The sequence below is a fragment of the Pseudonaja textilis genome, chromosome 1, assembly GCF_049901715.1.
Source record: "Pseudonaja textilis isolate UNSWEBS1 chromosome 1, rPseTex1.2, whole genome shotgun sequence".
Lineage (NCBI taxonomy): Eukaryota > Metazoa > Chordata > Lepidosauria > Squamata > Elapidae > Pseudonaja > Pseudonaja textilis.
The window spans coordinates 263,956,459-263,983,795 of NC_141990.1; the positions used below are offsets into that span (position 1 = coordinate 263,956,459).

Below are 27,337 nucleotides of genomic sequence, written 5' to 3' on the forward strand. Positions count from 1 at the left end.
AGTATTCATATACCCAACAAACTCACAGTTGGGAAAAGGAAGCCATAAAACCTAAGATAACTGGAGCAATAGACAAAGTGCCAGTTGAAAAGAAAAAAGAACAATTAAACCCATTAATTAAAATTATAAAAATATACATACATACACAGGAGGGTATGCCAAGGGAATATCATGATAAAGGCCATCCAGCTGCCCAGCTAAAGCAAGCAAGCATCTATATTAGGAAGCTGTGATATAAAAATTGCTGGAGCTAGATCATATCAGTAACAATGGCAAAGGCATCATTTCACACTGCATAGGACAAAGCAACGGTAAGCCCCTCTTTTTTTAAATGATTGTCTTACAAGAAAACCACATGGACAGAAAACATAAAATGGTTGATAGCATAGTGCCAAATGATGGGCCTCTCGGGTTGGATAGCATTCAACAATTTACTGAGAATAGATGAAAATATGTTGGTGTTTATGATGTTGCTAGATTAAAGTCTTTAGGACATGTAGATGGTGTTGCATTGCAGGAAAAAAGAAAACCCAAAAGTGCAAAGACAGAATTACAGAAGGAACATGTAGCATAAGATGCATGAACATGGAAAAGCTCAGCACAGTAAAAATAAAAAAAATGAACAACACTGACATCAGTGAGTTGAGATGGACTGAGTTCAGGCACTTTCAGTCAGAAGATCACAAAGTTTACTACTCAGGATATGAAAAACAAGTGGATTGTTTCCAATTTGGCAGGCTACAGCAAGAAGTATAATTGACTACAGTGCAGTCAATGAATGAATAATATGAATTAAACTTTAAAACGTTTAATATGACAATCAGGTTTATGCCCCATCCACTCAGGCAGAAGAAGAGGTGGTTGGTGGTTTTTATGGTTAAGTTCAGTTCGAAATTGGGACAAGAAAGATGTGATTGTCATAATTGGAAATATGGAGGAAAATGTAGTTGGACTATATGATCTAGGAAACCAAAAGGAAGCAGGAGATAGACTTATCAGTTTCTGTTCCTCCAGTGATATCTTCACCCTAATTTGAAACAACACCTATATATGTGGACATTACTAAATTAAATTGATTACATTATTGGTAGAAGAAGGTGGAAGAGTTCAGTTATAAAGACATGGAACAGATGACAAATTGCTCGTGTTCAAGTTTTCAGTTGAGTTAAAGCAGACGAAGAAAGCCAACTAATTTTCATGTTCCTTGATCTTGTGGATAATGTTTTATCTGGAACATTAGAGAATTTATAAAAGTGAGAATCGCACGGGTAATGTTTCTTACACAAATAACAGACTCAAATTATAATGCTTTAGACACATTGGACAAGGATTCCCTTCCTGGAAACATTTATAATACTGGAAAAAGTGGAAGAGAAAAGGGAAATCAGGACAACCAGCATTCAGTTACTGTAGTGTGTATCATTGGAAACCTTAAAGGAATAGATCATCATGGAGAAAGTCAATGTGGATACTAAGAGTCAAAACCAGTTTGGTAGCACATAATCACACTGTCATAACTTGAATATCATGATTATGAAAATTTTGCTTGAGAGTCTACAAATGTGATAATAAAATTTCAACAGTATATAAAAAGTTTCATTTTCTGTATAAAACATTTTCCATTTTAGGAACTAATTGTGTGTGCTTTTTAATTAGAAAAGTTGCCAGAGGCCTTAATAAAATATTCATCAAACCAGTGACAGCTTTTGTAATGAGGATACATTATATTTTTCTGAAGGAAGGATTACTCTGAATTTAAGTTAGCCTCTCCAAAAAAGAAAAGGAAGGAAGGAATATGCAGAGGGACAGAGAGATCTGGTGAATCCCTTTCTTCCCTACTTTGGATGTCAACTTTGCTTAACTCAGTCCTGAAATTTTCATTCCCTTTCAAAATATTTGTGCACACTACTATATACAGTATATATGTGTGTGTATATCTGTCAGAAGTCATACCACCCAAAAGAAAAAAAAGGCAGGATCAGAACTATAACTATCTATGTCAACTAGTAAGTAATATGATTTGCTTATAATTTAAGATAGCCCTTAATAAAATTGATTCCTTATCTGCAAATAGCAAACACTCTCTTTTGTGCTTTGATGCCAAAACTTTTGTAACTGGACACACATTTCTCTTCTTCCTTCCTATTATCAGCAAATCAAACACCCACTTCCAGCCCAGGAAATTGCCCAGATGGGGGAAAAAGTTCATTTTTCTATTAACAAAATGTGGTGCTAAATAAGAACATCAAGCTAGCACATTGTGTACATATTTGAAAATACCAGCATTTTGATTTTCACAGGAATATGTGGAATATTAATATTTCCCTCATGGACATGCAGTAATAGGGTTTAGTTGCTTGAAAATGAATCATTAATAGAATTGGTTAGATGTTTAAACCAAACTATCTTAGACTATACAACATTTACCTTAAGTTCTTGTTTCCAAGTATTGGGTAATACTTGGAAACACTGCTGAGCCAAAGTTCCAAGACAGTTTCATGATTGGTAAGGTAGAACAAAATGAATGTTAATTCTGATAATTACATGATTGAAAGGAAAATAAAATAGTCTTTTAGAATTTGCACAAACAACTATAATTGGGACTACTACTTCTTGAAAGATAAAAAGTACATTTTATGAATTTTCCTGGATTCATCCTTACTGTAGGAGTTCATTTATCCGAGTGATTTTTAACTATTTTACCAGTTGGCAGCAGTATCAGAGAAATCGTACTATATCTCAGTTATTTATCACTCCCTGCTTCCATTTAGCATGGATTATTACAGTGCACTTTATATGCAGCTGTTTTTAAAGATAGTTCAGAAATTTTAACTAGTGCAGAATTTTAGCATGGTTGTGTGCTATAATCTAGTTATGGTATTCATGATTCATATCAGCTGCCTTGCCATAGTGTTTCTAGGTCTGATTTAAAAAGCTGGTTTAAAGTACAATCAGGTCTTAAAAGAATTTGGGATGAGCTTTTGGAATAGCATGCCCACACTTGAAAATAATGCCAAAGGCCCTCTTTTTTTTATATAATATTGATCAGTCAGCTGACAAGTAGAACTTTTTCATTGATTACACAACATTTAATAGCACTCATTTTCAGCTGGGATACATCAGGCCTATTTGCATTTTTTCCAAAACATCCTAAAAGATCTACTTACTTGCTTCAGATATTATAAGAATGCTTGATGGACAATTTTTAGTAACAACAATATAGTTGTTTTATCACTTAGTTAACTGCATTGAAAGAGCACCTTTAATAAATATCTACATATAGTTGTCCTCATAAGTTTATATAACCTGGCAGAATTTATGATTTCTTGGCCATTTTTCAGAGAATATGAATGATAATACAAAAACTTTTCTTTCACTCATGGTTAGTGTATGGCTTTTCTTTCACTCATGGTTAGTGTATTATCAATCAATTATGTTCTAAGAATGGAACACCCATAAATGCACAAGTTATCTAAAAACACCAAAGTAGGCATTTTCAAGACCTTCTCTATTAGCTACTTCTACTTGATAAATGGCTCTTCATTCACCACATATGTGCAGAACAAGTCAAGTCTAAAGATCCTTCTCTTCAGGGTATTAGTGAAATAAATTAGCCTAACATACAGTGATGAGAATTTTTGGTTGTCACCATGTGACTTGCAGAACATGCTTAAGAAAAGCCTTAAAATAATTCATGAATGAAGTGCTTTTATGATTTCTAGGCATCAGAAAGCAAACTCAGTATTTTTGGAGAAGCCATTGGGTAATATATAGGGGTATCTAAACAAGTTCAAGATTTTATAAAAATGATAAAATATGGACTGTTACATTACTCCTTATGTGCTTCCATGCAATATTGCAACATTAGTTCATAAGGTGCTGAGTTTGTTTTTGAACATGCAATTCATCATTTGCCATCCTTGCTGAAGTTCATAGTAGTGACATAAAAGGGAATGTTCTACATGTGTCCCATATGCTATGGGTCCTGTCTGCTAAGAAGCTGACAGGACCCAGGAGTCTAGTGTGTTTTGCTATGGCACCCACCCTGAGAAACATCGTCCCCATTCCTCTCCCCCCAGTTTTTTATTTTATTTTACATATACACATCAATGCGTGAACAGTGTGGCATCTGGGTATCATACATTTTAGTGCAAATAAGAATAACATTAATCTTATTTGTTACATTCATCAAACTTATGTAATTTTAATGTTAATACACATATTTGTATTAAATTATAGTTTTTCATTATTTAATTATTCAATGTTTCAATATATTATTCTAATGCCAATCGCAATGTTATTTAAACATACATGATAATTCCATTATTCAGTTTTTAATCTTCCCTCTAATTATTGCTTTTATCTCACTATATAAAAATGTGTATATTAATAACCCCCCTCTCTCTTATATCTATCTCCTTTCTAATTTTTAATCATGTCACCATTATATTTAAAAACATTTCCTTTTTACCCCTCATCTCTTATCCACATTAATACTTTAATTCTTATTCGCTTTCATTTTAATACAAAAATAACAGTAATATTAATCATATTCATTACATTCATCAAGCTAATGTAGTTCTAATGTAGATTAATAAACGTATTTATGTTAAGTTATGCTATTCCATTATTTAATTATTTCAGTGTTTCAATATATTATTCCAATGCCAATCACAATATTATTTAAACATACATAATAATAACACCACTCAATCTCTAATTTTCCCACCTTATTATTGATTTTATTTTATTATATAAAAGTATATACTAATATTTCCCCATTTTCTTATTTCTATCTCTGTTCTAGCTTTTAATCATGCCACCATTATAGTAAAAGACATTTCCTTTCTAACCATCATCTGTTGACCGAATTAGTATTTTAATTCTTTTTCATTTTTTGACTTGCCTCCCGTATTCCTCTCAGATCTTTGTTTCTGTCTGCATCCACATCCTGACTATCCAATCCAAATATTTCTCCCATCTCTATCCTCTTCCACTGTCTGGCTTTCAAAGTAACTACCCGTGTCCCTGTCTCCCTTTTGAAAATATGTTCCTGCATCTCCAGGTCTCTTTTTAAATCTCTTAAAGTATTTTCCCCTTGTTTTAATCATTGTTATTTTTATTGTTGTTCTCTTGTCTTCTTTTGTTTGCTGGTTCATATGTTCTATTTTTTTCCTTCATTTTTTCTGTTGGTGCCTCCCTTTCCCGGTGTCTTGATCTTTACTCATTGTCCTTTGTATTATATTTTCCAGCTCTATGCCATGCATTATTTTTTAAATTTCCTTGTGGTTTCTTATTATAATGTCTTTTATACTTTGATATATTGCCATATCTTCCAAAGTTCCACTCATTTCCCCTTGATGGAGCATCTCGTCTTGTTTTAATAGGTCCCGCTCTTATCCTGTAGTCCAGGAACCATATATTTAAGCCTAAGATTGGTCTTCAAAAAATACACTTCAAAAAATACACTGATCATAATTCCCGTAGTTAATCCTTCAGTTCCCTTTAAGTAGTCCAGGAAATATCTTTAAATCCCCTTTATAAATTCAGTCATGCATCATAACATCCAGGAGTCACTTTAATTAGACATCTTCCTTGTTCTCACATTTAAATCTCCAGTAGTCATAGGTAGATGCATATAACTCAATAAATATTTTCACTGTCCTCCAGATAAGTATTCAAAGTATCAAAAATCTTGCCAGGCTTCTAAATATATATTGTATTTCCTTTGATCAGCAGGTGGTGCTCTCAGATTAAATTTCAATGTTATAATGAAACCAACCAGTTTCAATCCAATTTGATTTTAATTCAATTTATAAAAGCAGGGTTAACTTTTTAAGTAAATAATTCCAACATTTTAAAATGCCTTCCCAAAACAACACTTTCCCAATTTAAAAATCCAATTTTCTGTATTTTTAAAGTTTTTTTGTTTTTCTTTCCTTGATTTTTTCTCTCCAATCTAGTATTTTTCTCAAAATGTTCACTCGCTGCTTTAACAAGTAGATCTGAGCAAATATTTCTCCTGTATTTTTTCTTTTGGGGTTAAATTTTGAGTAAAAAGGAATCCTCTCACCCAGTTCCAGATACTGTTCACTAACTCCACTCCAGCACCAGTCTTAGATGTTCCTCGGCTGTCCCAGCTTCATGGCAGTCATTTTTAGGCTCTCTTCTCCTTGTAATGGCTAAGAAGGAAAAGAAAGCACCGGGTCAGGCAGGAGCACCACTCTTTGCAGGGCTCCTTTGGCTCCTTTTGTAGCCCACCAACAGGGAGAACTCGGCACGGGAGTGAGGAGACCTGCTCTCCGTGACTGATCCTGTCACGACGTCAGCTGGAAGTCCATCACCACTCCTCTTTGATTACTTTCTGGAACTCCCTTAAAACTTGGGAGTGTCAACAGGCCTGGGAAATGTTTTTAAACAAAAGTTTAATGTTTTAAAATTTAGAAAAAGTATTTTTCCCCTTTCGGTTTAAAAGAATTGAAAGAATATGCTGAATTTTATTAATATGAATTGTAATAGTCTATAAATATTGATGGGCAAACAGAAATATATATTATTTCCCACAGCAAGGAAATGTGGAGATTCTTAATTCAATTCTTTTATCCAAAGTAGGGAATATATTTAATTTTGTTTCTGTTGGGACATTGCTTCCAGACTCTGTGCTTATGAAGAAAAAATAAATAAAAAATCTTGACTTTGTTTTTGTTGATTAAACAGGTTTGTTGTAATACTGCTGTATAAAAGTAAAAAGTTGAGGTTGTAATGTTATTATTTTCTACTGTGCCAAAGAGTTGGAAGTCAACGCCTTTTTTTTCTTTTCCCCCCTTTTCCCTCCCCTAGTTTTTCGTTACTTTTTATTTTTCTTTGTCTCTTATATTTTAATTAACAATATAATTTGAATTCTGAAAAAAAGAGAGAAAACATCTGGGAGTTATAATGGAATGGTGATATGATTAGGTGGCTCCGTTGTTCATAAACTGACACTCTTAGACAAAATAATATTAATTTTTGTACATGTATGGTTTTTTTTTTTAAAAAAATGGTCTGTACACAAACAAATGGTGGCCATGTAAGATAGATAGGCAAGCAGGCAGGCAGGCAGGCAGGGACATTGCAGGAATTTTAAAGTACTCCATAGGTACTGACAATTTAACCATATTTTAGGCTTTGTTTTCTGAAATGTTTGTGTTGCTGGCTAATTTAGAATTTGACATATAGCTATTGAAGCAGGGGAATATTAAAGGAGGCACCAGGACAGTCATAATAATATTTATTAAAATTATCCCCATTAGTTTCTTAAAGCTCCAGGGAACCTCCCCAATCTGCTGCGATAGCGACAATCTCCAACATTCACCTCACAAAGGGCTTGCTCTCATTGGGCAAGTTTTATAGCCCTTCAACCACTCTATTCCACTCCACTACTAGAGTTGCTTAGTTTAGATATCTGCAAAGCAAGATTAATATTATATTAATGAGAATTAAGTATCTGGCAGGCACTAGTGCCACCTATGATAAAAAGAAGGAAATAATTATCTACTTGGTGTTAAAGCAGGAACGTTGTTTCACAATTGGTAAGAGTAAATAGGAAGAGCTAGCTTACCTAATTTTGATCTTTCCAGATCAAAAGCACAGAATAGCCCTTCAACTTCAGTTTCAATGTATTTCCTACTTAAGAAAATTGCACAACTGATTTTCATCAAGCAGGCAAGGCTCCGATGCTGGCAGAAAAAGGATTCAAGGACTTGACATTGGCTGCCCTGATTTGAGGAGTTTAATATGAAGTGAAGTTTAATATGAAGCTTATTCTACAGTCGTAATAACTACCATGTTTGGTGGTTCTGTATCTTAAAATATAGCTTGATAATATTTTTCTCCTGTACAGATAAAATTTCTAAGATGGTTGTTTTTTAATGGTATTCAAAATTCTATAAACTAATTCTATCAAAAATAGCATAGCATTAAAACAGCTTTTGATAAATATAATAAATCAGTAATTAATAAATGCTGGTCATGCTATACATAATGCAACCACATACATTTACTACTAAAAAAATAACTAGCTATGTTCCTTAATGGATAGTAATAATGACACCTAAAGGTGTTCTGTGGAAGGGTATGGTGTATATAAACAGGTTTTGTTTTCAAGCCACCAATTTCTTCAAGTGAACTATTCTGAGAAGAATGTCAGTAGCTGGACAGGTAAAAGCTTCATATAGAATTAATTATATGTCTTTAATTTGAATGTTTTAGAGGTAACTAAAAAGTAACAAATCCAAACTACTAGGCAGAAAATGTATGCATAATCAACCTATCTTCTACCCCTTCCTTAGCACCTACCACTTCACCCCAATCTAAATCCTATAGCCCTCTAGCCACTCTGTGCATCCAATGAAGTGATCTTCAAAATGCTTATAGCATTTAGCTTTTAATTTTTAATTTTAATGTTTGGAAAAGATGGTCACAGACTCTCCTAATTCTTTTACTTCCATAAGCTTTATAGAAAGGTAAGCATAATATAATAGGTAGTTTGGCAACTTCTGATTTTAGAAGCAATATACATGTTTAATTATGTCACGTTTTCTTCTTTGGTAGAGATGGCAGTAAAAGAAAATGGCCTTGAGCTAAGTTTCAGATTTCATGCAGAACTTTATGTTTTTAATGGTGTTTTATGGCAGCACCAAGTCTTATACAGGAAATGGGGGATTTCACTCTAGTGGAAGGATTTTAGCCAACATGCCAGATGTTTTTTTTTTATACAGAACGCATTATTTGTTGTTTGATCTTGAGATAAACATGCTGTGACCTGGAAAATATACATTCTTTGCTGAAACCTTTCCTGGCTAAACACAAGATACACATAAATATTAAAAGTTACAGACAAATGCATGAATAAACAGATTCTTCCTGTTTTCTGAGAATGATTTTAAATATGATTTAACTGGCTATTTGTTAGCTTTGATGATTTGTTTGTAAAGAGGAAATGTAAAGCTTCTGCTTTCATTACTCCTTTTTAGTTTCTTCTTCCTGTTCGTTCAGTGGTACATCTGTGCAGCCTACTTCAACAGCTGTTTTTACTTTACATCATAAAAATCATATCTTATTAGTACATTTTGTGTTGGCTTAGGAACCTCTTACTTTCTTGTAACATGCCTTAGTTAGTTGGTTTAGAGTCAAAATGATAATCATTAGATGTAAAAAACATTGCATGTGTACAATGCACTGGGATTTTCTTTTTTAATGGCATGCTAATGTTACAAAACTTTAAAACTGTTTCAGAAATTCTAAGAAGAGAATTGGGTAGATCTGTATTATGGACAAGGAAAATCCATTATTTAAGCATCAGTAAAAAAGAATTGAATTGCCTCAAAACATTAAAATGTGTGTGTGTGAGTGTATATATACATACATACATACATATGTAAGTAGACTGCAAATTGAGAATGAATTACTGAAATTCAAATAGAAACATGCTACACTTCAATGTTTTGGGAAAGACTATGACCAGATGGTCTGTGTGACACTCAGTTTGTTTTTCAAATGCTAATTACTGGGGGGGAAACTTCATGGACCTTCTCTTTGCTTTCTTTTTTATCTTTTAATTGAACTTGTGTGGAGAGCCCTTTGAACAGAAGTCTGTCCCTCTGAAATAGAACAGTTAGACTGCATTGCAAAAAGCAGATATTGATCCTCCCGTTTTAAACTTAACTGTTTGTATTTTTAATCCCAATTTAAAAAAACTGTACATGAAAATCCCTCCCTCCCAAAACTGAAATATAATGATTAAACATGTTAGTCTCCTTATGCTTTCTTTCAATTGACCTTTGGAATCTAGTTGACCTGCTTTTTGGAATGTATTGTCTGTTCCCCAGAACAGTTTAATTAAATTGTGTTTCCTAAGTATAAACAGCCCTTCAAGGATCTCCTGTGGAGTTTTCTGAGTTAAGCACGTGCTTCCCTAACTCCTGTGGTTTGCAAGACATGGTGACTCTCTGGTTTTAATTACTGTATTTTTCTTTGAGTGCTGTTCAGCCAGCCCAATTAAATAGATTTTGATTGAGAACTCTCTTCCTCACAAAAGGGGAGATAGTCTCAAAAAGACAAATACATACTGATGTTTGGAATGACACTTTGCTTCTCAGTCCTCCAAAGTCACAACCTATTCAGAATTAATTACTGTTATGTGACACTGATTTTATTAGGGTTGAGATACGCATATTCTTAAATCTTCTTTGAAATAATAGGGATTAACATGTTTTGGTTGAATTGAGACCCTCATCTTAATTCAAGGCAGGAGTTGTGATTTTAATTTCATGAATCTTTATGTTGCATTTAACACAATTTATATTCCCCAGCAATGCCAGAGACAGCTGAGGTGTAATTAAAGACTTCCCTCTAGTAACAGGCCTTGAGCTTTTTGTTAGATTAAAAAAGAAAAAGACAATAATAATTTTATATTTTTAGAGAAAGTGTATAGAGTAATTGGGACAAGTCTTGGAAAGCCCAAGTTGTAAAACTTTGCTATAAAGCTCTGAATATTTAACATAGCAATTATAGTTGAGCAGCTTTTGAAGATATTGCTATCTCTGTAGTAGGCTACAATAGGTGCACTATTCTTGTGAAAATGACCTATTATGCAAATACTCTTCTTGTCATTCTAGCCAGTCTACTATTACCATCAATTCTCATATACTTCCAAACTAACTGTACTGAAGCTATATGAATGAATTCAATTTAATCTAGTTTTCAGAGTTGATCTGTTTCAAAAGGTTTGTGTGAACTCCTGCAAAGCTGGATACAAATGTAATATATAATAATTGTGATGGATGGACTTAGTTATAGTAATGATGGATGCACCATTGGAAGAACTAAAGGCCAGGTTAGAGATAGATTGTCATAGAGAAAGTCATCTGTGCTAATAGTTGACATTAGCTTGAAGGACATAATCATAATAAAATCATATTCCATAATCTACCTTTTCAGGAGTCTGATTCAGTAATGAAATATATTCACATTTACTGCAATGATAAAGTAAAAATCTCAATATTTTAGTAATCATTCAATAATTTCTGTGGCTGAAGCCAAAGCCAATTGGAGGTCGAATGCAACAGCCAACTGTAACATTTATATAAGTGGCAGGAATTCCCAAACTAATAAAAAGATAATTTTGGCTGAAGGTAATTTTGTTTAGCTAGACAAAGTTGTAAAACAGATTCGATTAATTTGTCTACAATTGGACCAGATTATTTATTTATTGATTGATTGAATTTATATTGCCACCTATGGCAACTCAAGGTGGCTTACAGAATATAAAACTACATTTAAACAATAAAACTAACAAAAAGAATCAAATAAATTAATACAGTACAATATAACAAAATCACCCCACCTCCCACCCCTACCCCGGTGACAGCAGGACACAGGAGCCATTTAATGGGCTCCATCCCATTCTGGGTTCCTCAGGCCCATTGACAGAACCAGGTCTTCAGTGCCTTCCAGAAGAGTATTAGAGTGGGGGCTGTTATCTCTGGGGGAATAATGTTCCAGAGAGAGGGAGCCATCAAGGAGAAGACCCTTCTGGGTCCCACCAAGTGTATCTCCCTCGGGGATGGGATCCCTGCCTCCCCCCTCTGACGGGTCGAGTAGATGTAACTGGCAAGAGACAGTCCCTCAGATAACCTGGTCTTAAGCCATGAAAGGCTTTAAAGGTGACAACCAGCATCTTGAATTGCACCTAGAAGCAAATTGGCAACCAATGCAGCTCCTGCAGGAGAGGTGATACATGTGCACATTGGGGTCTGCACAAAACCATTCAGGCTGCTGCATTTTGCACCAACTGGAGCTTCTGGATGCTCTTCGAGGGCAGCCCTATGTAGAACATGTTGCAATAGTCAATATGGGAAATGACATGGGCATGAGTGACTGTGAGAGGGACAGTTGGTCCAGGAAAGGTCTTAACTGGCGCACAACCTGCAGTTGTGCAAAGGCCCTCCTGGCCACAACCGCCACCTGCTTTTTGAGCGGGAGTCGTGAGTCCAGGAGAACCCCTAGATTACACACAAGGTCTGTTTGGGGTAGTGCCACCCCATCCAAGAACAAAGGTGGCAATTTTCCTTGAGCCAACAAACCCCAAACCCAGTGCCACTTGCTCTTGCAAGGGTTTGGTTCCAACCCATTGCTCCCCATCCAGCCCCTAACAGCCTCCAGGCACTGCAAGAGGGAGGACATGGCATCATTTAACTCACCACAGGCCAAGACATATATAGCTGAGTATCATCAGCAGATTGGTGATACCTCAGTCCATAGTGTCGGATGAACTCATCCAGCTGCTTCATATAAATGTTGAACAGGAGTGGAGAGAGTACTGAGCCCTTTGGAACCCTGCAAAGCAGTGAACGAGGATCTCCCCCCCTCTATCAGCACTGACTGAGAGCGGCCGCAAAGGAAGGAAGTGAACCAGGATAGCATAAGGCCTCCCATTCCCATTCCCATTCCCTGAAGCCACCCCAGGAGAATACCATGGTCCATTATGAAGTAGAATTTCAAATATTTGAGCCAAAATGAAACAAAAACAAACTCACCCCTGTCAGAAATAGCGTTAAAACATTGAATTAGGGAATTTAGATTTCTGGAATGAAGAAGGATACGGGTTTGCCTTTCTTTTTTGAAAAGTCAGAGAGAAAAAATCCCTGAAAAGGGCACTGTGTATTTTCATCATGCAATGTTTGCTCGTTTGTTTGTTTCTTTCATTTCTGTAGGAAAAATATAGCACTAAGAGGGTGTCTTATTTTTTTCAGAATTGTACTTGCAGTCTCTTGAAACCTCTTAGTAGTCTTTTGGATCTTTGGATAGTATCCAGAAAACCTATTGAAATGTTTTGGTAAACCCTTTTTTATTCCTGCTAGTCCAGGTATACAGCTGTACATAGCTTTTTTGTACAGCTTCAAAATATGGAAATGCTTTGGCTTATAGCAGTGAAATCCATCTTGTTTCTGCTTCTATCCATCTTTTCAAAGATAATTGTATAAGAATGATTGACTTACTGGAAAATAGCATGAGGATAGATTTGGAAAAATGGCTTTGGAGCAAAGCTCATAGGATTGCAAAGAATCCCAAGGAAGGGATGTCTATGCAATTTCTTTTCTTGGAGTTGGCATCTTCCTCTTTAGCTCTTATGAATTGAAATGGAATGAAAAATTTTATTGACTTCAAGAGAGTTTCCATGACCTTTTTTAAAATATGGAACTAATTATACATGTAAATCTTTTTTGCCCATGTCAAAATATTATTATGCAAAATTCAGATACCGTTGATATTATTTAATAATAATTTAACTATGTAATCATTTGTAGTTTAAACCACTAATTTAAATAAGTGTTATGATTCTCTTATCTATATTAAGAAAAATGCTACTGTACAATGCTACTTGTATCTATTTAAACAGTTTTTCACAAAATTAGCCATGTATCCCTTGATCTAGTCTGGTAGAATTAGAATTCTTTTGTTGGCCAAGTGTGATTGGACACCCAAGGAATTTGTCTTGGTGCAAATACTCTCAATATACATAAAAGAAAAAATAAATTTGTTAAGAGTCAAGAATCATAAGGTACAACACTTAATAATAGTCATAGGGTACAATAAGCAATCAAATCATACTAGGAAACAGTCAGTATAAATTGTAAGGATACAAGCAACAAAGTTACAGTCATACAGTCACAAGTGGGAGGGGATGGGTGATAAGGAGCGATAAGAAGATTAATAGTAATAGTAGTGCAGACTTTGTAAATAGTTGGACAGTGTTGAGGGAATTATTTGTTTAGCAGAGTGATGGCATTCTTGTGTCTAATTGTTCTGGTGTGCAGTGCTCTATAGCATCATTTTGAGGGAAGGAGTTGAAACAGTTTATGTCCAGGATGTAAATATTTTCACAGCCCCCTTTTTGACTCGTGCAGTATACAGGTCCTTGATTGAAGGCAGGTTGGTAGTCATTGTTTTTTCTGCAGTCCCGATTATCCTCTGAAGTCTGTGTTTGTCCTGTTGGATTGCAGAACCAAACCAGACAGTTATAGAGGTGCAGATGATAAGACTCCATAGTACAGAGGAATGGTTGTTAAATCTTTCTACTGTACCATCTTATATTGTGTGCACTGAAAATAAATTATTACAGATCTCAGTTAAAAATGTACTCTTGTACTCTTGCATTTAATGTGTTATCTAGCATGGGCTTCAATTGTGGAAGAATATTTCATGTTCACGTCTTATATAATTTCCAGGCTGGCTGTAGGTGAATAGGAGAAGGAGAATTAGTCTTTATCCATCCTTCTGTATTTTCTGTTGCCTTTGCAATTCCAGCAGTTCTAAAACATCTGCAGCAACAATAAATCTTTTAGCACATGTAAATCAGTCAAGTTCTGTTTTAGCCTTCTAATAGTACTCTAGGTGTGGTTTATATCACTTCAATTTTTGGAGCTACTCAATTAATTAAGACCAGCCAATAGGGAGAACCCAGTTCAAAGTAATACTATCAAAAACTCAGGTCGCCTCCTATTGCCAGCAGCTGATCAGAGATGTGGAATGGAAGTTGCTTGGAGATTTGTCAAGCTCTGGCAAGCCAGAAAGAAGAAAGCAAAGAAGCAAGAACAGATTGTTTACAAGGGATAAATATACAATCTTGAAAACCAAAAGAGGAATTTCCCAACCTCATTTGTTGTAATTAAGTAGAATCTCTTTGGATGATTTAAAATACTTTCCCCCAGATTTCTCACCTACATGGAATAAGTTCGATAACCTGTCAATTGATTCACCTACTGTATTTTGATATTTTTTATGTTTGCTTTCTCTTTCATTCATTTCCCAGCTTCCTCACAGTCTCTCACAGAAATTCCCAAAGTGCCTGCCAAAATCTGGAGAATGCCAGAATAAAGCATCTGGGCAGACCATTCTAACAGGTCTATGTGTCCTGTGCAGATCCCAGGTGGAAACCAATCTTATCCAGACTAGGAAGTGATCTGATTATGTAAAGATTTACGTGTAATATCCTTTATAGCCATATACTGTGAACCAACCAATCTGAACAAATGCCAGATATAGATGCCTATATATGTAGCTAGAAGGTTAAACTTTGGATAAATCTACTTATGGGATTTTAAGGGATAGGTAATTCATTATGTGATCATCACAAACATTAAAAATCAAATGTACCAACAAAACATGATTACTAAGGTAAAAGAAAAAAAGTGTGTTTATAGTACATCATTGTACAAACAGAAACATTTGTCTGTTATTTTTTTCTCTTTAGTTGAGTTCCTGTTTATTGTGTACTTATTGTGTAAATCAGTGCATTATACTTTCATTGTTTATATGCTCTGATTGCATATATATATTAATTTTACAGCAGATGAGTTGTGACATGTTTTTTTTTTGCTTGCTTTTAATTAAACAATTAATTCAGTCTATACAAGTAAGGCAAAAATGCCCAGGTAATGTTATATATTACAGATGTCATGAGTTTTAATTTCCTAAGAAAGATATCAGAAGTTTTGCTTGCTTAGGCTATGAGTTGGTAATATAAGGTGTGGCAATAAATATAGGAGTAGAAATGGGAGTATCTGAATTTAATCCTGATAACATTCCCAGCCTTGAGCAAATAATTTAAAGATGTTGTTCCTACCTTATTACATGTGTAATCTAGTGTGTATAGAAGAATCTTAACTCCATTGTTTTCAGTTTGATGGTTCAAGATAATCTTGACATCTATAAATTTTCTTGATATAAAGATGATAGGAACTTCCAAAAGGTTGTTCTTTTGTAAATGTAAAAATTGTATCTGATTCATTTCTGTCAAATACTTTTAAAATTTTATTAAATTATACTTATTGGACAGAGGATAGAACTAAAGATGTGTCATTTTAAATAACAACATTTAAATTACAAATATTTTGCTAGGGAAAATTTTGCTTTATTTGTGGTGAATCGTTTTGTGAGGACAAAGTCTAGTAACATGTAAGTGACTTTTTAAATAGCTTATTTTATTTTAATAATAGACAAAATTTATATATGGTGCTACTATTTAGAAATATGTTTACCTAAAACTGAATTTTGGCTAGAAAATTTCTGGCATGAAGTACTGTCTTTTTTTTAAAAAATCTTCCCTTATATTCTTTAGTGCTCCGAATCATTTGTTTTTGTTTTCCTTTTGGCAATCTAACTAAAATAGCTTTTCAGAAATATCCAGTGTTTTAAATATATAATTACTACAGAGAAGAAGAATTGCTACACTATCAAGAACAATTGATAGTACTATAAATCATTCTGGTTAATATTTTGTGATGTCCTATATTTAGTTTGTTTAATTTGGTCAGGATATTTTTGAGGGAAAGAACAACATTCTGGTGATTTTCAGTTGTGAATAAGTAATAGAATGGATAGCCATAAAACTTGTTTTGGATTGTGATCTTTGATATTTTCTCTTTTGTTTATAATGAAATGACAATTACTGATCTGAAAAAAGAACCACCTAAATATAAAACTGTATCCCATTAAAAATGTAGCAGTCCAAATATATGTTTAATATTACTTTAGGATTGCATCTCAGTTTTATTTTTATATCTGGGTACATATATCTGAAAATAAAATATACTCATATCTCATCAGTTAAAGAGGATGTACTCATGATCAGTTAAGCATGTGTCTCGTTAGGCATGCAGGCAGCCAAGGATCAGGCTGCAAATTCAGAGCTTTTAGAGAGGTTAATTCTACACATAATACACCTTTCTTTTTTTGTCTGGACATGTGTGCATTTTTTAAGGGAGGGGATTGTATGGCTCAGGACACATACAAAAGTGAGATCTTTATTGGCCAGAATAAACTGCTGTCCAGTAGGGGTTGTTGTTTCCTTTTCATGCTTTTTATTAAGATTTTGATTGCAACATTAGTAAAAGCAAACACAAGCTAAACTCACATAGAGAAAGAGAGATAAAAGGAGAGAATAAAAAGTGAAAGGGAAGAAGAAAAGAAAAAGGAGAAAATAAGATAAAAGTAAAGAAAAGAAATATATGTCTGTTCTTTATCACAAGTATACATAAAATTAATAACCCCTATAAGTTTACAAAAAATATTCCTACTTCTCATAACCTGCCCCGTATCTGTATGCAAATCCATAAATCATAAATTATTCAGTCCTGATGTCAGCAAAAAATCTGTAAATAATTACCAGTGCTTTATAAAAACATGTCTTATTTTAATCTTGGTGGAACAAATCAACTTTATGTACCTTCCTTTTACTTCTAACCATCTTCATGATCTTCAATTCATTCAGATGCTGTTGTAGGGTTTGATCTCTCTTCAATTAAACTTTTTCCCATCCCAAAGGCTTCTTCAGAGCGTTAGTAGGTCTCTTTTGTAAATCCAATAAAAAGTCATTGTCCAGGTCTGAGTTTATGATTTGTATTTCCACTTTTAAGTTTCAAAACTTTAACCAACTTCTTTTGTATATTCAGTAGAAAGTTGTTATCCTTTTGGTTCTTCATCTGTGTTTCCACTTTAACTGCCTTCTCTGTCTTATAAGCCATAATATTTTTATTATCGAGTTTTTCTAGTTCTGATGTTTCTATATAAAGCAAAATTTATTTAACATCTGTTGTTCCTTTGTTTTTGTTTTCATTTATTTGTTTATAGACCATCTTTATTATTTTTATAAATAATTCAAGGTAGTGAGCATATCCAACATCTTCTTCCTCCTATTTTCCTCAACAACAGTAACAACCTATGGGCTGAGAGAGAGTGACTGGTGACCAAAGTAACACTTTTGTTGTTGCTGCTATTTGCAACATCTTTTGGACATAATATATCTATAGAAGCTGCTGCCATTGTAACTGCTAATTTCTGACCCCATATTTTAAACATCTCCTGGAGTATTTAAAATGTTAACATTTTATGCCATTTTGTAAATCTCTGTAAAACCAAAAACCAAAGACAAGTTTTCATATTTTTTTTCCTTTTTCTTTAATGCGTGCAATCATTACTTCCCTCTAGAGTCCAATTTTTAAAAATAAAGATCTCTGTTATGACTCAAGATGGACAAAATAATTTGGTTCCCATAAAAAGTTGTTTATTTAATTATTTCAGAAATCTTATAATAAAAGTATCAATATTCCAAATTTGTCTGGACCTTTAATTTTTTATAATTTCCTTGGATCAAAATCTTATTGGACTTTTCCCCATTTATTTTAATTTTTTTAACCAACTTAAAATTATTTAAGTTAAAATTAATTATTAACATTTATTTTGTTCAAGAATGAAGATAAACTCATCAGGTGGATTTTAAAATAGTCATTCTAAAGATCTATAATAGATTTAAAATAATTAAATAGGCAATTTCCAAAAATGATTTAGAAAGTGTGGTTAACAAAGCCAGTGTTTCCATGCATTTAAAAGACTCCATAGTGATTGTGACAGTGGTGGTATTCAGCAGGTTCTGACCTGTTTGGGAGCACCGGTAGCAGAAATTTTGAATAGTTCGAAGAACCAGCAAATACCACCTCTGACTGCCCCTGACCCCTCTATTCTGTGCTTCCTGAGTCCCAGCTGATTAGCTGGGTCTTCTTTTGTTGCCCTACAAAGGAGAACGGAGCTGGCAAGCAGGTTAGTGGGGTGGGGAGGGAATGGGATTTTGCAGTAATCTTCCCCCAGTAGTGGGGAGGGAATGGGGATTTTGCGGTAACCTTGCCCCAGGAGTAGGGTGGGAATGGAGATTTTACAGTATCCTTCCCCTGCACGCCCACGAAGTCACACCATGCCCACCAAGCCATGCCTACAGAACCGGTAATAATTTTTTTGGAATCACACCACTGGATTGTGAGCATGATGGTTGAGTCTTTTACCTCTCAGTGTTCAAACCAATGGGAGGACACTGTCTACAGTCTCCTTAGCTGCAACTGTCTGGAGTACATTATGGTCATCTCCTGATCTTTCCTTATCTGGAGAGGTCCTGTAGAATTGATCTTCTCACTGTTTTTTCAGTCTTTGCTGCAGTCATAGTTTCTACTCTTTTAGGGATGTGTTACTTTGACATACCTCCCCAAGAAAAATCCTCCAGTTGTTAAAAAAAACCTGAAATAGATTTCTGGGAAAGCATATGGGCTGGTCTAGCAAAATGAATTTTCTATAGAAATTAACTGACACAATCAAAATATGGTTGAGAAAGACATGTTCAAATAATTGTATGTATTTAGGGAAGTTACTAATGAAACAGTATACATCATTTTCTGGTTTAAGGATTTTATATTAAGCTGCTTAGTTGTTGTTGTTTTTTAAAGCATATATTGTAAAAAGTTTTTCCAGCTTTTAAAAAATTAGTAGAGTACAAAATATTTTAGTGACACTTTTGTGTGTATGTGTGTGTGTGAGTGTGCGCACGCCTTGGAGTCAGTGTTGATCCATAGAAATTGCCTGGACATGGTCCTGCAGTTTTCTTCCCATGATTTTGGAGATGGCTTGCCATTGCTTTCTTCCTAGGGCTGGGACAGAGCACTTGACCCAAGGTGAACCAGCAGGCTTCATGCCTAAGGCAGGCCTGAAATACATGCTCTTCTAATTTCTAGCCCTGTGCTTTAACCACTATGCCAAACTGGCCCTCAGAGTGACTCATATGGTCAAATTTAGACTGTTTTACATTTGTACTGGTCATATTAGTTGTGATTCTATGCTATCTGTGTTTTGAATTATGTTTGACAGCATTCTTTAGAGGTTTTAATGGCATTACCTATCACAATGCTTTTTTCTAAAAAAATTTCTAAATATTGTGGTCAAAGTGAGAATCAATGAAATGTATTAAAAACATTTCTATTAATATAATTTTGTGCTGGGCCATGTAATGTGTGTAATTGTATGTTTTTGATTCTTAACCTAGGGTTTTTGGAAAAGCATGCTGACTCCTTGTTAATAATGTTGAATAACGAGGAAACACTTAGCAACCTGAATTGCAAGTTTAGGCTTTTGTGAAACAGATTGCTACCATGTGTATCCTGAATTACTTTGTACGAAGTGATTTTCTGCAGACCAAACCTCTCACTTTCTAACAAAATATGTTTATTAATCTTTGGTTTTGACATTTAGATTAAAACATCCCAAGTTAATGTTGTATCTTATGGAAATAATCTTAATTAGCTAGTAAACCGTCTCTATATTATGTAGCCTATACAAAAAATAGATGATAATTCTGAACATGACATATTTTATTGTTTCATGCTGTGTTATATATAGAATATATCTCTAGGCTATTGATCTGAGAACCTAATACTGTGACTTAATCCTTTAAAATTAGATAACTTTAAATCCATCAAAATGGAATCATATAGCTAGCTTTTCCCAAGTAATTACTGCAGTTCTAGGAACCCTGACAATAATGCTCATGTGAGTGAGAGGTCCTGGTAGGATCACTCTTGTTAGTTAAGTTGAAAAGGAAGAATCAACAAAGGGATGAGAGGTGGTGGGGCTGTGCATAAATAAGGGGAGGAAACTCCAAAATCAAATCCAGAAAAAGGCAGTGGTAAACCATTTGTGTATTGTAAGAAAACCAACCAAAATTAATATGAGATTGGTGATATATAAATAAGGTAAAGTAAGTACAATGGTAGATGAGTTGTATAAATTTGGATACTAGATGATGAAATGGGATTACATGGGAAGAGCATAGAACTTCTGAAAGTAGATCTGGAAATTATAATGTGGTCAGACCAAAGCCAAAAAGGAGTGTGGTCACTGAAACAATTGAAAAATGGGATGTGAGTAGCTGAAGATTGTATTGCTAAGTGGCACAATCATGGAATATCATGCTTTATAATCATGTTGCTTAGTGATGAAAATTCCTTTCCCAATTTTGTTTTAAGTGAGGACAACCTACACCCATTTGCCAAGCTAAATCACTGTTTTAAAAAAATAACAATAACAACTTACACAGTGTTGTAAAACAGTAATTTGATCATGCATATACTGAAATTGTTAGCTATGATTTTAAGAATTGGGATTGCTGCAAATTATTAGCAAAATCGGACTTGAAGCCTTCTGTAAAAATAAAATGTATGTTTCAAAACTCAAATACCAAAATTAAAGAAGTATTTGCACACTGTCTAATAATTAAAACACTGAATGGCAAACATTGGGATGATGATGAAATAGAAAATAGAAAGAAAAAAAGCAAAAGAAAGCAAAGATACTGCCAACAGTAATAGATACCTTGGAGGCAAGTCTAAAATATCTAGATCAGTGATTCCCAAACTTTTTCAGTCCACCGCCCCCTTGGTGCTACAAACTCATCCTTGGTGCCCCCCACCCAGGGGTGGGATTCAAATTTCTTTGGGTGTAGCCTAATTTGAGGGTGTGACTTGCTGGTCACATGACTGGTTGGGCGTGACTTGCTGGTCACGTGACTGGGTGACGTGGCTTGCTGGTTGGGTATGGCTTGCTGGTCACATGACCGGGTAGGTGTGGTTTGGTGGTCATGTGATTGGGTGGGCGTGGCCAGGTGACTGGCAAACAAGTGGTCCTCACTTAATGGTCGGCTGTTTAGCATGTGTTCTAATTTATGACTGGCCTCCCCAGAGATACTTGACCTGTTTTTGAAGTTTTGACAGCCATGCACACACATACACACACACTCCCTTCTAACCCTGCTGGAGCAGTTCATTGGACTAGAATTGGCAAAGCATCTCTTGATTAGATTCTAGTAGTGAATAAAATCTAATCAGAGATGCTTTGCCGATTCTTGTTGATTTGTTTTATTTGTATCTCTTTATTTTATGTTGCTGAATTGCATTGACATGTGTGTCCCTTCTTGTGCACAACCCAGAAGCTTTTGTGATCCTTTACAGCAAAAATTACCGACCTCTGGCTTTGCTCTACTTTTCAAACATGCCGCCACTGCAACGTTCTAGATGCCGGCCCCACAGGTCCACCCCATTGAGCCCACTGCACTGGAGGGATCTGCCCAAGCAAGTCAAGTCAATGGGGTGAGCCTGAGAGAAGGAAAGAGAGAGAGAAAAGAGAGAGAGAGAGAAAGAGAGAAGGAAGAAAAGAAAGAGAAAAGGGAAAGAAAGAAAAAGGGACAAAGAAAGAGGGGGGATGGAAGGAAGGGACAGAAAGAAAAAGAAATAAAGAAGGAGGGAGGGAGGGAGGAAAAAGATAATGCGATATCTATTCTGGTCTAATCATCTGCTCCAGCAGGGTTAGAAGGGAGTGTGGGTGTGTTCTCATTGTAATTTACCACTACATTTTGGTTTTGCCTTCTTCAGAATTGACACTGTAATACATTGGGGAAAAGTAATTTTTAGGGTGGAGATCTGGTCCAATGGATCCTGTTTAAAGCCTCAACAAAATATGAGAGCTTCCTGATAGTCTTGACCATGTTTCGTCCCCAAAACCTTTAATAGAAGCCAAAGATGTTTCAATGTGCTAGCAAAGACATTTCAATGTGGAAAAGGGCCTCAGTCTAAACTAGGCCTCATTTCAGTCTGATGCATTAGCTCTCTCGCTCTTGCTTTCTCTCTCTCTCCCCTCCCTCCCAGACTGGCTTTGCTCTACTTTCCCAATGTGCCTGCAGGGCTGCCGCTTCGAACATGGATGGATGGATGGATGGATGGTGAGAGAGACAGAGACAGAGAGTTAAGGTAGGTAGGTAGGTAGGTAGATAGATTGGTAGGTAGGTAGGTAGGTAGGTAGGCAGGCAGGAAAGCAGGCAGGCAGGCAGACCTTTTGGATGGATAGGTAGGTAGGTTGGTAGGTAGACAGGTAGCAGGCAGGTAAGTAGGTAGGCAGGAAGGCAGACAGACAGACCTTATGGATGGATGGATGGATGGATGGATGGATGGATAGATAGATAGATAGATAGATAGATAGATAGATAGATAGATAGATAGATAGATAGATAGATAGATAGATAGATCGATCGATCGATCTATATTGGTAGGTAGGTAGGTAGACAGGAAGGCAGGCAGACAGGCAGGCAGACCTTTTGGATGGATGGATGGATGGATGGAAAGAAAGAAAGAAAGAAAGAAAGAAAGAAAGAAAGAAAGAAAGAAAGAAAGAAAGAAAGAAAGAAAGAAAGAAAGAAAGAAAGAAAGAAAGAAAGAGACAGCAGTGGCACTTTGAGAAAGTAGAGCAAAGCCAGAGTAGGAGTTGAAGTCCACACAAGTTGCCAAGGTTGAGAAACACAGGCTGAATATATCAACCCAGCCATTCTGGTTTAGAGTTTAGCATGCTGTTTGATTCAGGCTTAGTCAATAAACCATGATCTTCCTGCTCCTTAATGCAGCTGCCCCTCTGCCCCTTCTCCAGCCCCCTGCCCCAGTTCTTTCTTTGGCATCCAATTGTGCAATGCCAACCTCCCCGGGCAGCGATGCGGCTGACTTCACCCTCTTTGCTTCAACCCAAGGTCCACTTCTATCAGGCCAAGCAAGGGGAGGTACTCTGCACATGCTCAGAGACTCCCAAATTCGGGGAAGCATTCCGCCCATCTTTATGCTCCACCTGGGAGGTGGAAGGCATGCAGAAGCAGCCCAGACCAGTGGAGGCGGAGGGAACAATCGCTTGGAAACTAAGCAAGCAAGCACACGCCTATTCATCTGAAGTAAATTATTTTGGTTGGGTGTGTAAACTATGTAAGTATATGCTTTACATAACTAATCAATGGGCACCAAATTATGTTCATGAAACATACAGAAATTGCATTCCTAAAAAATATAAATACTTTTTCATTTCTTTTTATTAACTTCTTTAATTGTATCATTTTAAAACATAGATATTTCTCACTTGATGGAGGTGTGTGTGTGTGTGTGTGTGTGTGTGTGTAAAAGAGTCCAATGTTTTGGATTAGAATTTTTGCTGAAAGTAATTTTAAACTGTTAAACTTCAGTCCCATTGATTTCAATAACAAATTAAGTATTTGCTAAGTGTATACTTAGGAAATATTTTGATATAACCAGAATAGCTTGCATCATTTCAGATTTAAAATGCAACCCTATCCCCACATTATATGAAAAGGTTACAGGTAATCTTCAACTTAAGACCGTAATTGAGTCCAAAATTTATACTGCTGAGCAAGAATTTTATCCCATTTTATTACCTTTCTTGTCATAGTTATTAAGTGAATCACTGCAATTGCTAAGTTATTAACATGGTGGTTAAGTCAATCTGGCTTTCCATTGACTTTACTTATCAAAAGGTTGCAAGAGGTGCTCACATGCACACCCTGCAACATATCATAAATATGAGTCCGTTGCCAAACATCTGAATTTTTTGATTACATGATCATGGGGATGCTGCAACATAAGTGTGAAAATAGTCATGAGTCCCTTTTTCCAGTTGTGTTGTAACTTTGAACATAACTTATTTTCTTTGAAGAAAATTGCCATGGGACTTGTTAAGTTTCTACAGCTGCAGACTTCTGTTCTTCAACCACTAAATAGCCTTTCTAGCAGGTTAGGTCTAGAGGATCTCTCATTCCTGCTTTCCTGTTATTTGAATGGCTCTCTCAGTTAATTATTGCATTACAGTTTTGTGACTTTCTTAATAAATACTTTTTAGGAAAAACACCTGGCTGCTTTTGACAAGTATGTGGGACTTCACCATCTAATATTTATCCCAAAGCTGTATCATGGGCAGTTTGAGGTCAGACACCAGCTGTTAACCAGAATCGCATTGCAGTAAGAAATAGCTCTTTCCTCAAGGCAATCCTCTCCCTTGATAATTCAATTTTGGAAGGGCCAATTACCCAAACATGAATGAGTTTGCACGTGCATATAGAAAATGTGTACGCATGTAGAATAAGTTTAGAAGTTATGGATAGTGGAAGTATTGAGGGAAATTATAGCTCTGTAGCAGAATTATATTCTGCATTTAGTATACAGTATCGGTTCCTCTGACTGAGACTTGGAGAGTTGTCACCAGTCATATTCGACTTTACTGAGTTGTATATATTGATCTATGACATAAAACGAAAGCTGTGTCTTCCTTGGATTGGATTCTATCATTGTGTTTTAACAGTAGAGAAATCTTAAGATGATAACACAGGGTGTTTTTTAAGATATGATGCCCAAGCAGTATTGCACAGAGATTTTTTTTAAAAAATGATACAAACCTTCTTGAAACTGCCCAGAAAAAGCCCTTGAAGATAAGTAGACATCTTATGGTAAATGAATAGTTCATAATATTGACTATAACCATATATAAAATACTACTGCTGTGCCAAACTCTTTGAACTTTACAGTTCTGCTGAGCCCTAGCTATGAATTTAAATTTCTGGTGTGTAATAAGGAATATTTTGTAGCTTAAGGGCCATGCTCACTTCAAAATATTTTCTTTGAAGTATTGCAATGTCATGTAAACATGCTTTTATCATAGTTCTTTCACTGCAGCTTTTATTGATTGTCTTGAGAAATGTATTAATTACATAACTGAACAATCCAAATACAAATGAAAGCAAAGTCCCATTTGAAGACTTGTCTTTGGTACTGTTAAGAACTACTACAGTAAGAATGTCATGGAAAAATCTGGCTAAGGATGTTTCTTTGTGCAATTGTATTATAATCACAGCCATGGCAAATTAGAATAAGGAATTCCTCTTTTGTAATAAATTAAACCAAGTTTCATATTCACTTCTATTCAGGAATATAAGGTAAAGGTAAAGCTTCCCCTCGCACATATGTGCTACTCGTTTCCAGCTCTAGGGGATGGTGCTCATCTCCATTATAAAGCCAAACAGCCAGTGTTGTCCAAAGACGTCTCTGTGGTCATGTGGCCAGCATGACTAATCTGCGAAGGTGCACGGAACGCTATTACCTTCCCACCAAAGTGATCCCTATTTTTCTACTTGCATATTTTTTACATGCTTTCAAACTGCTAGGTTGGCAGAAGTCGGGACAAGTAATGGGAACTCCCTCCGTTATGGGGATTTGAACCACTAAACTGCCGACCTTTCTGATCGGCAAGCTCAGCGTCTTAGCCACTGAGCTATCGCATCCCTTCTATTCAGGCATAAAAGACTTAAATTCCATGGATTTAAGCAGGTTTGGGATTGTATCCTTACTTACTGCAGTGTAAAGTTTTGTAGGCAACAAACATCTACTTTTTCAGTTGTGTGAAACTGAGAAATTAACAGGTAGTTTCAGAGCAGAAAAGTATACCATCCATCCATCCATCATCACTGGCAGACCAAAAATTAAAAAGAAAAACAAAACATATCAGCTATCAGTAAATAACCCAACACCATAAAATATTTTTCAGGCTAACATTAATTAAAAGTATAAGATCTCTACAGGGGAGTTTGGAGTGTACCTCAGCTTGAATACCACAATGTGGTTTTTCTTCCATCCACCTTTTCATTGCATGCAATGCAATATTTTTCCTCTTATTCAACATAAAATAAAAGTTCCTTTGTGTATAAAACTGGACGGCTGTACATTGCATTAAAGCCGTAGCAGCATGCTTCCCCAACCTCATTAACAAGATTTAAAATGGAAATATGGCATGCAGTAGAAAATCACCTCTTTTTAATGTTCTGCAAAAATATATCTATAACAACATTTAGTGTAGTTAACAGTCAAACATATTTCTGTTTGTGATGTGTAACTCTTTTCTTACTAACATATACAGTACTTCTGCTCAATTAGGCAGGGCATGTACTATTAGTTAACCTTTTATTGATTGATTGATTGATTTTTAATTGGCAAACTTTGCACTAAGAGCTAATAGTACTGGCTACGTAGTAAATGCAACTTCTTTTCACAGAGACAATTACCAGATATTAGAGGTTTCCTTTTGCTTAATTGAGGAGGTAATGGAGTCAACAATGTCTACACACGCATGCACCTACAACCATTTTATAAAAATGGGCACCCCACCCTTGTTACTATTTTGTGGCCATTCTCATGGAATATTCTTACAATTTTGGATGTATCTGTTGTCCCACAAAGGTTGCATGCTATACAAAAAAAGGTTGCATGCAATCTATACAATTTATATGAATAGCACAATAAAGAAAACAATGATCTCTTTTTGTTAGATAAAATATAGTGATTATACTTTAAGAATTAAAGTAAAAAAAATACATGTGTGAGAAAAGCATACTGTGACTGAAGCAAAATTCAGGATGAAGTTGAGATTGATAATTTTGTGACAATTACTTTTCATCTAATGCAACATATACCAGAATACAATAACTATATATGTGCCTAGCTTAACACATTAGTGTGAACCAACAGCTGGGTCCCTTAACCCATAAAATTGCAGACATTCTTTTCACATCATTCACTCTTCTAAATTTGCAGTCCTTGGCTGCAGTCCC

At 35.4% G+C, this 27,337-nt stretch overlaps 1 protein-coding gene and 1 pseudogene across 1 annotated transcript in view; one reads left to right on the forward strand and one right to left on the reverse strand.

Annotated features, from left to right (window-relative positions):
• The window catches only part of CSTPP1 (centriolar satellite-associated tubulin polyglutamylase complex regulator 1), a 146,076-nt gene that overhangs the window by 60,643 nt on the left and 58,096 nt on the right, over positions 1–27,337 (forward strand). The window lies entirely within an intron of this gene.
• LOC148128180 (uncharacterized) lies at positions 11,457–12,225 on the reverse strand (annotated as a pseudogene).